The sequence below is a fragment of the Anser anser genome (genome assembly GCF_964211835.1).
Source record: "Anser anser genome assembly, chromosome: 6".
In the NCBI taxonomy this organism is placed as follows: Eukaryota; Metazoa; Chordata; class Aves; order Anseriformes; family Anatidae; genus Anser; species Anser anser.
In genome coordinates this window covers 7,698,793-7,711,829 of record NC_139726.1, presented here as the reverse complement: position 1 = coordinate 7,711,829, position 13,037 = coordinate 7,698,793, and the positions used below count along the sequence as shown (strand labels likewise).

The 13,037-nt window shown below is 41.4% G+C and overlaps 1 protein-coding gene across 10 annotated transcripts in view; it reads right to left on the bottom strand.

Annotated features, from left to right (window-relative positions):
- The window catches only part of NCKAP5 (NCK associated protein 5), a 439,736-nt gene that overhangs the window by 353,908 nt on the left and 72,791 nt on the right, over positions 1-13,037 (bottom strand). For 2 of the 10 annotated variants that reach the window (XM_083841927.1, XM_083841924.1), the window contains one exon: positions 1,185-1,367. The exons of the other annotated variants lie outside the window; for them this stretch is intronic. The gene's annotated coding sequence lies outside the window, so the exon portion shown is untranslated. The remainder of the gene's footprint in view (positions 1-1,184; positions 1,368-13,037) is intronic. 10 annotated transcript variants of the gene reach the window in all.

The window sequence follows — 13,037 nt, the reverse complement described above, 5'->3', positions numbered from 1 at the left end:
ATTCTGCCTAGTGACTAAAAGTGAGCCATGAAACCAGTTTCATTACCACACCCCTATCTCTCCCCATCATAGTATTCAGCCTGGTCATGACTTTAAGTGGTGAAGTGGAAAAAATAATTCCCAAATTCTCTTATGAGCTGATGTTTCTAACTTCAACACTTGGGAACTAGAAAGCTACAGCGACATCTGCATTTATGCAACCTGAAACTTAGCTAAATGTTTTTTATTTTGCCCGCAGTGCATTTCAGAGCAACACCATGAGCATGGCCTGCCTAATGCTCAATACACTCAGGTATTTGCTGAGGCTGGTCAGCAGTTTGTTAGTGCTAATGTATGCATTGTACATGCACACCCACTGGATTAGGCTGCTATTTAGATAAGCAAGCTGCATTTTTGCAGAGAAGGAGAATGTGCCATGTGCCAGCATTAATGAGTTAATTAAATTAGAAAAATTCCAATGCAAGACCCTAAAATGCTTAGATAAGTGGAATACTATGGGAATTGCAAAGCAGCAAACACTGCTGTACCATTCTGCCTGCAGACCCAGGTATTCTGACCGGCTTCAGAAAGCTGTGTTAAAACAAAATACATCAAGCCAGTCAGAAAATATCCATACAGAAAAAGGCTCCTTGCTAGTCTTCTTCCCATGACACTGATGCATGGCAGTCTACAAAGAAACTAAAGGTTGACTTATTTGAGAGCCAAATTACGTGGATCCCTCTTGCTCTGATCCCAGCTCTTGAAAGGGAATCAGCAGAGTACATAGGATTGTCTAAAGCAAATTTTTAATGGTGATCACTTGCCAACACTGAACAGACTCAGAGCACGGTGTCCTAGAAATACAGCGTTTAAAACAAAGCATCTCAGCTGCTAAATTCCACATTTGAATCTGTCTGAACCACAGTTTTCAATATACATTTATGCCTTTTCCACGCAAGATAATCTTCCATTTATTTGGCAAACTAAACAGCCAGTAAAGCTTTCTATAGCATTGCCTCTAGGATTTAAACAAGTTAAGATTAGGGGCTTAAATCTAGCAGACCTATCAGTGTGCTCAAAATAATACCAGGAATTTCAATAAATCAGAAAATAAAGAATATGGCATTAAAGATGTTATTACTCTGACAGCTGTCAAGATGAATTGCATGAGAAGCATTTAAAAGATTTATATCTCCGAATCTCACCAGGTTAATTAAATGGATGCATGCATTCATTTAAGAGGATAAGGTGGGTTGCAGTGACATAAAATGAGAGGGCATAAGATTACGTTCTTTCAGCATTAACAAGAATGGGTTGAACCGATATCATTTCCGTATTCTGTAATAAGCGTGATTCATCCACTGCCATTTTCAGCTCTCATCTTCTTTCTGGCAGCAAAAAAAAAAGACTATGAACATTTATAGACTAACATAATCAACGCCTTAACCTTTTCAGCGTTTTGTGTTTGCATTGGCTGTCCATTTTTATCACAGAGCTCCACAGGCCATGCTGCAGGGAGGAGAAGAATCGCCAGTAAATTACACCAAAGAATGCTGGAAAGGTCAAAGGATTACCGTTTGCTGATTTTGCTGATTACCTGTTTGCTTTTATGGAACATATGAAGCATTCATATCATGCAATAAAATTACCGAGACAAAAATGATGAAAGATAAGCAGACAGAAAGCATGAATCTGTTGTCAGGACAGCAACTGGTAAGGATGGAAAAAAGGATTTATTACAGCGTTATCATCAATAAGAAATAGGCTATGACAATGATGGTTATGTATCCCTGGTTCCTGCACTGAAATCAAATCCTTCTGCATGCCCTAAGACCTATAACCAAGAACAGGTTACCCAAGTAAGATCCAAGAAGCTATTCAGGCTGAAGGAAACACTAGGCTCAGAGCTTCCATTCCTTGGGTGCATTTCTAACCACTCATTATCATACATTATTTATTACCATATACTACTATAAATTACATAATATAGCTTATTATATGGTAAAAATGGATTCCCTCAGCCATTGAAACTCCTCCAGCAATGTTTTGCAATACAGGCTGTTAATCTGCAGAAGGCACGCTCTGCAGACAGCTACAGCGACAGGCACCTCTGTAGGCTTCAGCGCAGATTTGTCTCCTTTGTGAAGCACTGCCAAACTTGGGGAACTGTTGTTATGCACCCACCTAAAGGGCTATGCGGAGATTGTGAGGTTCAAAAACAAATGTCCCTTTTATATGCCAATAAAGATGCCTCTGGCATTTTGTGGTTTCAGGCTGGTAAGTATGAAATGCTGGAAACAGCTTCCCTAACTTACTAAATCATTCTTAGGGCTTGTTGTTTCTCATGGCTAAATATTTTGATTTTATCAAAATTTACATGCTGTAAACGAATGGGAAGGTCTTAGCATGCAACACGATAATGTGGGTACATCAGGGGATAAGGTGGGGAAATCACATTGAAACTCAGCATTTAAATAACATTTGTTTAAGTTCAAGAACAAGTTTCAAACTAACAGAGCAAATATCCCAAACCTGGCATATCGTATATAATGGCCAGGTATGGGAAACTCATGAAGAAGTCACAGTCATTTTTGGTTCTTCGCGTGCCAGCAAAGAAATCAAAAAGAATCTTTTCACTACATTTTTAATATAGAAGACAAATCCGTCAGGCACAGGCTTCTTCATAGGACATCTTCAACAGAGGAAGTAGCATCTGGTTGAGGAGGCCAGTGAAGTTAACATACCAAATTCGCACGTGTTCATATATGTTGCAAGGTTCAGAACACTGCATGCAATTAAATCCAAAACCTGAACTTTTCTGACAAAGTGCAAGGAAGAATTTAAAACATACAGTCAAGATTCCTAGAGTTTGCTCAGATTTTTTTGTTTCCTTTGTGTTTTTCTTTCATTAATGTAAACCAAGACACTACTCAAGAAAGCCCAAGAGTTGCAAACCCACCCATAAGACCTCAGCTGCAAGCAAACTGCTGAATTAAAAGCTCAGTGTTTGAAACTAGACCTAGGAGCTTGTGAAACATGCTTAAATACGGCTTCTTCCCTGGAACAGATGCATTTCAGCCGGCATCTCTTCTGCCTGCCCATCTGCCCTAATTGTATTCCAGAGGGACCACTAAAAATCGCAGTCCTTTGTGCACGTTCCACCCCTTCCACCTGCACCGCTGAGAGGGACGATGGCAGCAGTGGTCGTGGGATGGCCGAGCGACCTGAGCACCAGCCCGACAGACACCAGCGAGCCAACATAGCTAGGAGCCTTTGTCATAATTACCTCTCATTCACTCATTTTCCACACCCTGAATAAAATATTTTGCTACAAAACATTTTCTAATAGTCCATTTTTGGTGAACGAATGCAGTGTTATGAAATTAAGTGTCCCAAATAAATGCTACTTGATTTGGTCCTTCCCAGCCATGGAGGTGAAGAGAATCAAAGACCATTTCCCTACCGAGGCACTCCAACCCATTAAAATGAGGAATTATTAAAATTATCTTAGTGATAATGCCCAGACCACTGGCTTCACTCCACAGAGCACTGGGTAACACTTTAAAATGTTCATTTGGCTCCATGTAAAACTCTCAATATTAAACAAGTACTGTAGAAATATTTCTGCGGCTACTAGTAACATCTTCAGCACCCAGCTGTGCATGTCATCCTTAGATAACAAAAGGTATTTGCAGCAGAAGGAATATTTCAACATCTAGACTGCAGAATTTGTGTCTAATGAACGTGGGTTGCAATGTGCTGTCTCACATCTCACCTTGCCGTACAGACACTCCCGGAGGGCCAGGGCCTAACCTTACTTTAAAGGTAATATCTTCATAATGAAGATACTCGCTCAGTAACAGCCCAGAAAAGAAGCTGAATCAAACTCATAATCCCTTTTTGTCCTATGAAAAATAAGGGAGGATAAGGTACAATGAAACGCGTGTGATCCCTGCATCATCTAGGAACAGAGTAACTAAGAAGAGGCTCAACTTGGCTATCTGCAGGACCTGAAAATAGCTCCTCCACACCACCATGAGGAAAGGCAGCCCTGGGGAGGAACAAGAGAGGAAAGACGGTGACAATCTCTTCCAGTGCCAGGAAATCCAAAACCAAGCCTATGGCTTGAAAGAAAGGACTGTAGCACGGGATTGAAGCTTATTATGCTGTGCAGCTCCGGCTGCTTCCCACACAGGCCGCCAAACACATTTCTATCTGAAGATTTCTTTATACATTCCTTATTTTGCTGTGCTCCTCCACTGAGTCCTGTAAATGCGTACAGTTAGGCCAGCCATAACTCCAGCAGCAGCCCCTTGCAGTCACCTCTGCCCACGGGTACAGACACGAACCAAAAGCCGGGCAGTACCCGAGCTGAATTTGGAGGTGCCTGCACTAACAGTAAACCCACTAGCTCTAGTCCTTTGCTCATCTAAGTGTGGGCACTAAAATCCTTCAGCTGGCTCCCCAGCTGTTCAGCCTGCAGATGTTAGACCAAGTCTACGCTAATTTCAGCCGACATAACTTCATCCAGGGATCAGACCAGAGAAATTCATCTCCGTTGTTCCCAAACACACTTCGGGGACGTCTCTTCTCTCCTTCATGCTCACAACAGAAAGATAACAGGGTACAACTCAGCTCTACCTCTTCCAGTTTTGTAGGGGGATGTACGCTCCATAAATCAATGGACACAAATTAAGAAAAAGCGCAGAGAGATTTGCCCAGCCACTTCAAATTCGCTTTATTCTTGTTACACAACAGAGCATGTAGGACTGTGGGACATCAAGGCTGTAAAATTAAAAGGAACAGATACACATTGATTAAGCTCCATCTTCAGCTTACAGCCAAGAAAACTATTGTGAAAACGTTAAAAATGAAAGATGTTATGTCCTCATCCATATATCCTCAGACAGTGACAGAGCACTGAACAGCACCGGCATACTGAACAGCCCTGCAACTTATTTCTCTGCAACTCTGGAGAGATCTCATCTCAAACACTGACTTCAGTTCTGGGCCAAAAGGATATAGACAAACTTGATGGAATTCAGACAATAGCTGTAAAGACGATTAAGATATTGATTTGGTGGGAAAACGATTAACAAGTCTGTTCATAGTAGTTTCAAACAATGTCAAGAGGACTCTAAGATAGGAAGGAATGACCACATCTACACGGGTTTGAGGGACATGTACTAACAGCAGAGACAGGGAGGAATTGATTAGGTTATTGACAATAGGCTGAAAAGAAATAAAGACAGGGAAATGATGCTGAGTATCTGAAGAAATTACCTAAAGTGAAATCCAATACAGTGATTCCCAGAGAATCAGAGCAACGCTTGTCATATAAAAAAATAAGGTGGGATAAAGTACAATGAAATGCACTGACAGTGAGGATACTGCCAGGAATCAGTTGTCTGAAGATCCTGATGGGAAAAAAAAGGGTTCTCCCTTTCTTCTCAGAGCCTATACATTGCCATGGTTGCTCCACATTAGAGACTATTAGAGTGGAAGGCTTTTCCTCTGGGGACAAAATAAAAAAAGGGCCACTCCGTCCTACCCCCACGCAGTCAGCTGCCTGCAGTGCTTACTTCAGTTTCTCACTGTGAAGACTGGCTGTCACACACTGGCTTCAGATTTTTCCATCTGTCAGAAACTTAATAAAAATGTAAATTAAAAACATTCACAAATTTCCTACTTAAAAGGTTCATAACTCTCCTATGTTTTATGTCATCCTACCGATCTTTAACTCATCTGCACTCAGTTCTACCAAGCGAAATGGAAAAGAACATATAGTCTGCCATCACAGATAATAATCCAACACATTCGGGTTATGGATACAGTAATATCCAGAAAATATTAGAAAGGGAGGAAGCATACTATTAAAACCCTATAGTATTTCTCTCTCTCAAGTGCCTGCCTGTTTAGAATGCAAAGTAAAAGTCAAAAAGTGACACAAAAGAAAAAAGCACTCCACTGATGTTTCAGAAGTTCATAATTCATTAAAATCGGAATTATATTTTTGCTTGTGGTAGCAACAGTTTGTTAGGTTTATTTTTTACTTGTAGAATTCATGTTAATTACTCAAATAGGATTGTCTTCCTTGAATTGTTTCTTGAAAGCAATGCCATGCAGGTTCAGATAATTTTTTTAAGATTATAGTTTATGGACTTGCAGCATTGGAATAACTGAAGTTATTCAAAGTTATTGCTTTGCCTCTGTTCTGGCTGGGGAAAATAACAACAGAAAAAAAAAAAAAAAGAAAAAAAACTAGTCCTTTTAGTGGGGAAGGGGAAAGAGTTAATACACTCATACATTTTAAAGGAAGCGCTTTGAATTTTAAAGTTTATTTTGAGCCCAAATATAACCTTTTAAAGTACTTTCCTGAGCATGAGTTTTTTTTAATTGTTTTCTTGGGGGGGAACAGCCTAGGACATAGGCACTGAGGAAAGAAAGCATACTTGGCTCATTTCGAGGAAGTGCTAATCACTGACCCATATTTTGAGTCAGATCCTGGCTCAGGAGGGTGGTTTAGGTTGGTACCACAGGACTCCTCGCCCCAAGGGTGAGCCCTAAAGCCTCATGAAAGTGTCGCATCCTCCCTCTCTTCCCAGGTGAGGAACCTCTGAGTTAGAGCTTCAGCTCTGCCCCACCTCATCCCTGGGTGAGCCACCCCGTCTCAGATGAGTGCAGTGGGAGCTCAGGGGATCCAGCCTCCTAGGCCACCGCGGTGGGTATCTACGGAGCCGAGCTCAGCATCCCCCCTGTAACACACAGGATCCAAAGCTGGAGCTCAGGTAGAGAGGAATAAGTAAAATGAGGAAAGAAAAACTTGCTTCCACAACCGACAATAGCCAGTGGGGGAAAGCGAGACTGTGCGCGTGCTTTACGAGCGAGACGGAAGCCATCAGTAAAATGACCTCCCTGCCAAGAGCAAGGAATAGTGGCAAGGAGTGGTGGTACCTGCCTCTGCATCGTCATGCTGCCTGGGGCTGTGCGTGGTCATCTCGTGAGCCGTTCCCCTCTCAGGGCTGCGTCAAAAACCATAATCTCGTCGCTAAATTCTCATCAATGTCTGTTTAAAGCTTTTTCTTGGGACAGAGATTTTTGTGGTAATCGAGAAGAAAAGCAATTCACTTGATTAAAGATTGGTAAATACAAGTGACAGAAATGGTTTCCTACGAACATCATGATGTATTCCCAATCAATAAACCCATGACAGACCTGGAGCTTAAGGGAAGGAAGTTATTAGTTTTAGTAAAGGCTCATATAATTAAATATAAGTCTACAGATTCCCAAGCAGAGAAGCAAGGAGAATGGCCAGGCAAGACTTTTCAGATTGCTCTACTTTTTTCTCTTCCTTTCACTTGATTTGGTGCTTTCATTTAATTGTGCAATTTGAAGATAAAGGCGAAGATCTTAGTCTCACATGTTAGGGCAAACAGCCAGTGACGTAACAGAGAACTGTTTATTAAAATGTTAGGCCAGGTTTCACCTTAAAAGTGTCCTTCAGTAGCAGCCAACAGTGGATGTTAAAAATCCTTAATGATTTAGCTGAACTTTTAGTAAGTCATTAATTTCTAAACGTTTCCCATGCGTAACTGGAAAGAGCAACTAAGACTTAGCACCAGGTTTATCCAATCCCCATACTGGGCTGATTTCTGGTAATTGGGACTTTAGCCTTTCACCTCTGGATCAGTGTTTCAAACTCATACCAGGTTGGTATTGAATAAAAGTCATTTCCATCAGCAGGCTGTTCAGAGACCTCTGTGAAATATTGCAAGTTGGTAGTGGACAGGTGTCTATATAATTTAAATATGCTTTGCAAGCACAGTTGGCACCCTGGAATTTTCTTATTATGACTCTATAATTTGCTCCCCCCAGCTCATAAATGGGAAGCATTCAGGAGCACTGATATGTCATTTGAAAACAAGGAGGATACAGTGTTCTTCATTAATCCCGCAAACAAAGTACCTCTGTTTCTAGAACAGTTTTGAATCCCCAGACAAATGCTTTTGTGCACTGCAAAGATTATTATTCAGTCTAGTAAAACTCATGGACCGTAAGTAAAAGATCAGCTTTAAAAACTGATAAAACCCCAGAACCCTATAGGTGTATGACAAGGTCTCCCAGCTGGTGTTCTGCCCAGCATTCATTGCAAAGATGCTGTGTTTCCATGCTGTCAACAAAGCAGAATAACGCCGCATATCCCATGTATCTGTGAATCTGCATTAATTGAGTTAGCACGCCCAGATATCCACACTGAATCAGAGTACTTTTTGTAGCAAATAATACAATGAGGGTCTCGACAGGAAAAGATATGCCCAATCTCAACTTGAGGCGGTTTTGCTGACTAGGAATCAAGGCAACAGTTTTGTGCATTATCAAGATTTGGAGGATAGGCAGAGGAACAGCACAACATTTTTTGACTTTTGACTAACCAAGCCATAATTCAAGCCTCAAGCCTTTACCCTGTTTCTCTTCTTTAGCCTCTTTAAGCAGAGGTTTTGTCGGAAAACACGACATACTGATCTCCTCGTGTAGTAACGGAGAGCTAAGCAAGGCAGAGCGCTTCAGGCTGAGGCCGTGGGACAGATGCAGCTGCACAGAACTCGGGGTGTTTAGAGGCTGTCGTGGGGATCTTTGTGGATTTACCAGCAACTCACATCTGTGCCAATGAAAGAAATAAGGAGAACGTTATACGGAATCCAACCACCAAGGAAGGATAGCTAAGCACAATACACGTACATGACGTTTCACACCTCTGAAAAGAAACATCATTTGTTCTGACCTCGTTTGAGACGTTAAAAGATTTATAAGAACACCGTTATGCATGGACTAAGGACCCACCTGAAAAAAAGAGCCCCCATCTCAGGGTGGGAACAAAACAGAAGAGATTACTTAGCTCAAGAACTGAGTAACTTTAATTTTGTGAGAAGGTGAAATGAAAGCATACACCCACCCCCACACCCCCACCGCCCCCAAAAAGCAAAGCCAAGGCGTTACAATGGTCCTACTGGGGACCTCTCTGGGGTTCTACTTAAAAAGTTCTCTAGAAATTTTCTCCTACTAGGAAGTTTCTCCTTAGATTGTTTTCCTTAGTCACTCATTTCCTCTCCACTTGGCAACTGAAATACAGAGGCAAACACACTGCCAAACAAATCTCAGCATTCACCCCTCGTTCCCCAATTTATATTCATTAAAACGAGTCTGCTTTTTACATACATTTCAGAAGGAATGTTTAAGACGAGGAAGAAAACAGAAATACGTAACCAAAACAAGTATCACACACCCATTTCAACACATTTCCATCACGTTGTCCAGAAGAACATATATAGCCTGCTCAGACTGAAACACAAAACCCAAAAGTTACAAACTGTGAAGATGGCCACTGTTAACAAACTGCAGATGCATGAGACCTATCCAGAAAGACCTCACAAATCAGCAATGAGGGAGAAGAGAGAGCAAATCATGCAGAAACTATTTAATCAATGAGTAAAGACAATTATAACATCTGTTAATCTTTTGTGTAGGTTATAATTAGATGCTGCGGAGGAGTAGCCTTTAAGGGGGGAGGCAGGGAATCCTTTAACATCTGCTAGAAGGGCAAACACTGTGCAATAAATGACTTTAAATGCAATCAGCAAAATGAGAGCTGTGCAGAGTTCACAAAAGGCCTGTATAAAAGATTGAGGATAACAAAATATTTTGCCAAAGGTCAACTCCTGCAGCACAAGAGCCTGAATAATGACAGCTAGTTTAGAGGCCACATCAAAAACAAACGTGATTGTACCTCTGAAAAACAATTCTTTTCTCATTTGTGTCATTATAGCAAAAGCACATGCTGCTGCTGTATATCACGTCAGCTTAATGACTTATTAGAGCTGTATCTATCAACCTTGAACAGTTGCGAATAAACAGGTAGCTATGATGCATTTCAAAGATCAGAATTCAGTCTAATTAGACTGACACGGAACTGTGGTGTGCTGTAAAAGTGATGTGAGTCTTATTTTAAATAATTAATCATTCGGTAGCTTCTAAAAAATCTAATTATTTACTCATTTTGCCCTTGAAAACAACCATATGCTTTAAGCTGCTACTCACTGAAAATGTGAGCCCAAGAGGGAGTTACTTTATCCAGTTTAACATGGCCCTCTACTGGCAAAATAACCCCCAAAATCTTATCGCTATGAACCATTTTGTCAGATCCAGGGAGCTAAGCAGCTGAAAAGATCCTACATTTTACAGCAAAGTTACCCCATATTTTAGAAAACAGCAACGTGGGGCAGAGCTTTTGAAACACGTAGAAATTAAGCCCTTTTTAGTGTCCTCTCGAGTTCCCCACTACTCCTTTTACCCAGCAGATGCAGCTCTGGTCATCACCAGAGCACTGGAGAAAAAAAGCCAAGCGATCATGTCTGGTGGGGTAAGTCATTTTAGAAGCAAATGCAATCCTCTTACTCGTGTGTCAAGTTGTGCTGTATTCCTCAAGGAGCGCTGCTGATTCCAAAGAGGATCAAATCACACATGAGCTCCGTTTGCACGATTAGCTAATACTTAGTACTAGGAAAGTAAGCATGATACAACCCAGCTGCAAAAAGAAGAATAGCATTCAAAATACAAATGGTAACCACCACCAAAAAGCAAATCCACTGCACAAGGAGTCCTGCTTCTTTTTTTTTTTTCCCCCACCATTACTGACAACCCACAGTGGTGATTCAACACAGCTTCAATCAAAGTGAAGCAGACAATGAAATTCGCCTCTGTTGGTGCCTGCAGTAATTAACTCTTCCTGTTTGCATTATGTCTGAGCAACAAAGAAACAAAAGGATACAGTAAACTGTTGAATTTAACAATTTAGATAACAATGAATTATAATAATCAATTAGCACTGTCAAAGACCAGAATTTATGGCATATTTGCTTCTGCACAGACCTATTGTGTGCACGCTATCCAAGGCTAGTTTGGCTCTGGAAAACAAACACTGTTGTCTTGTGGGCAGCTTATCCACCCCATGGTTTACCAGTACCATTTGTTCTGTGTCAATACCAGTAGTCCATTTTTTAGCAACATTATTTTTATCCACCGTTTTATAATCTAAGCTACTATTCAGGGCCTACATCATTCACAGCCCAGTGTTAGTGCCAGCTTCCAGAACCTGCTGCTGCAGCACAGACCCCATCCCTGGGATTCACCCCAGCTCTGGATGCCAGTCCAGGGAATCATACAAGATTTCTAAGTATTTTTCAGATAATAACAGTCTAACTTTCCATCCCCAAAACACCGTGACCAATGTATGCAACCATCAGGGAATACTTAATGCACTTCAGGTTTCTGCGTGGTACATGGGAAGTATCATCAGGCAGCACGGAACAGTACAAGTGTTAATGGTTCGTGTTTTAGTTACACTGTACATTTATCCTATTTTAGTAATAAAACTTCACTTCAGATGCTAAAGCTTCCAAAGGTGTATTAGCAGTTTTGGTAGGGATTTTTGGGAAGCATAACTCCCGTCCTGCCAGGAGCTGAACACGGCAGAGCACCTCACCGTGCCTGGCCCTGGACAAGCGGCGCTAAGCTCCGCAGCCAGCTGTGCTCCCCTTGGCACCTTTGTTCCATGGCTTTTATCCCAACCTCAGTCCCACTTGTCGGCTGATGACAGGCTGGAGTCTGCACTCATCCTGCTTCTTTTCAGACGGCCAGAAAGCCCGAAGAATTGCCATTCTGCTGGCAATTGTCCCCTTTAATGCCATCCCACAATGTTATCAGATAATATGCGGTGTCCTTGGGCTTATTTCTCAGACCTGTAGCCTCTACCCAGGGAAAATCCAACCAGGGGATCGCTCGACTGAAAACCGAGCTTGCTCTGTAGCCTAATTTGCTACATCGAAATATAGGAAAGAAAATGTAAATGTGAGAAGGGAAATGTAAGAAAGAAAAATGAAAATCAAATGGCCTCAAGCTCATCAGGTTTCGAGAGTCTGCTCCTGCTCTTAAAGCAATTATCTGAAAATTTGCTCTTGACTGAAGTGGAAGGGGAATTGTACCTCACCACAGTGCATTTAATGGGGCAAGATTTCTACTTGTTTAAATCTAAGCCTCAAAACACTTGTATGCAACTCACGCTATGCACCAGAATGAGAGCAGAAAAGTCCATGAAGTTTTCTTAAAACAGGAGTGAGATCCACATTTGTAAGACCAAGACTTGCACATAAAATTAATTTAAGTGGGAAAACTAAGTGGGCCCTGATTTTTTTTTTTTTAATCTCAGTTTTTGTTATGAAGGTCTTGTAGGCATTTGCCACCATGATGCCTGAACTTTGCAAATGTAAATACACTTATCAGCTCACAGCAGTAGATCATCATTACTGACCACAGGCTGACAGAGGGAAGGAAAGGCTGGCCACAGGAGTCAGCGTGGTAGGGCTCAAACCACCTCGCCTTCAGCCTGTTCCCTCTCCCCAGCGAAAGGCTCTATCACGATGCCCTGTTCTTCACTTCTAAATTCAGTGGCAGCTTCTACAAAAAGGTCTTTTAAAGGAAAAACTCTTTTAAGGAACATATAAACTTTTTTATTTATACTATTTCTGAAGGGAGAGGATGAATACACAGAATAAAACTCTATGCCCTCACTGAAGCCCCTATTTAAAGCCCCCCAAACCTTTGCCATTCTCATGGCATGGCATCAATGCAGAGCTAAATTTAGGGCTCTTTTTTTTTTTTTTTTTTCCCTTCCAAGAGAATACGCTTCAATTCCAAAGACAGAACAACGGGTCCTAAGTTGCACATCTTGACATGCCAAGCCACATTAAAACATCAAAAGAAAAGACAGACAGGTTTTGATCTGCTATAGAAGCAAGGTCACTTGAGAGAGGCATCTGCAGTTGCAGCCACCCAAGCCTTAGAGTGAAGCACCAGTAATCTGTTGCTGTGTGTGACTGAGAGGCCTGATAAACAGTCAGTGGCAGGAGAGGCAAAAAAAAATAAAATAAAAAAAGTCAGTGCTGATAATTAAGGAGGAATCCTCCTGTTTGATTGATTTGTGCTGGCTTAGCCTCATATACTTG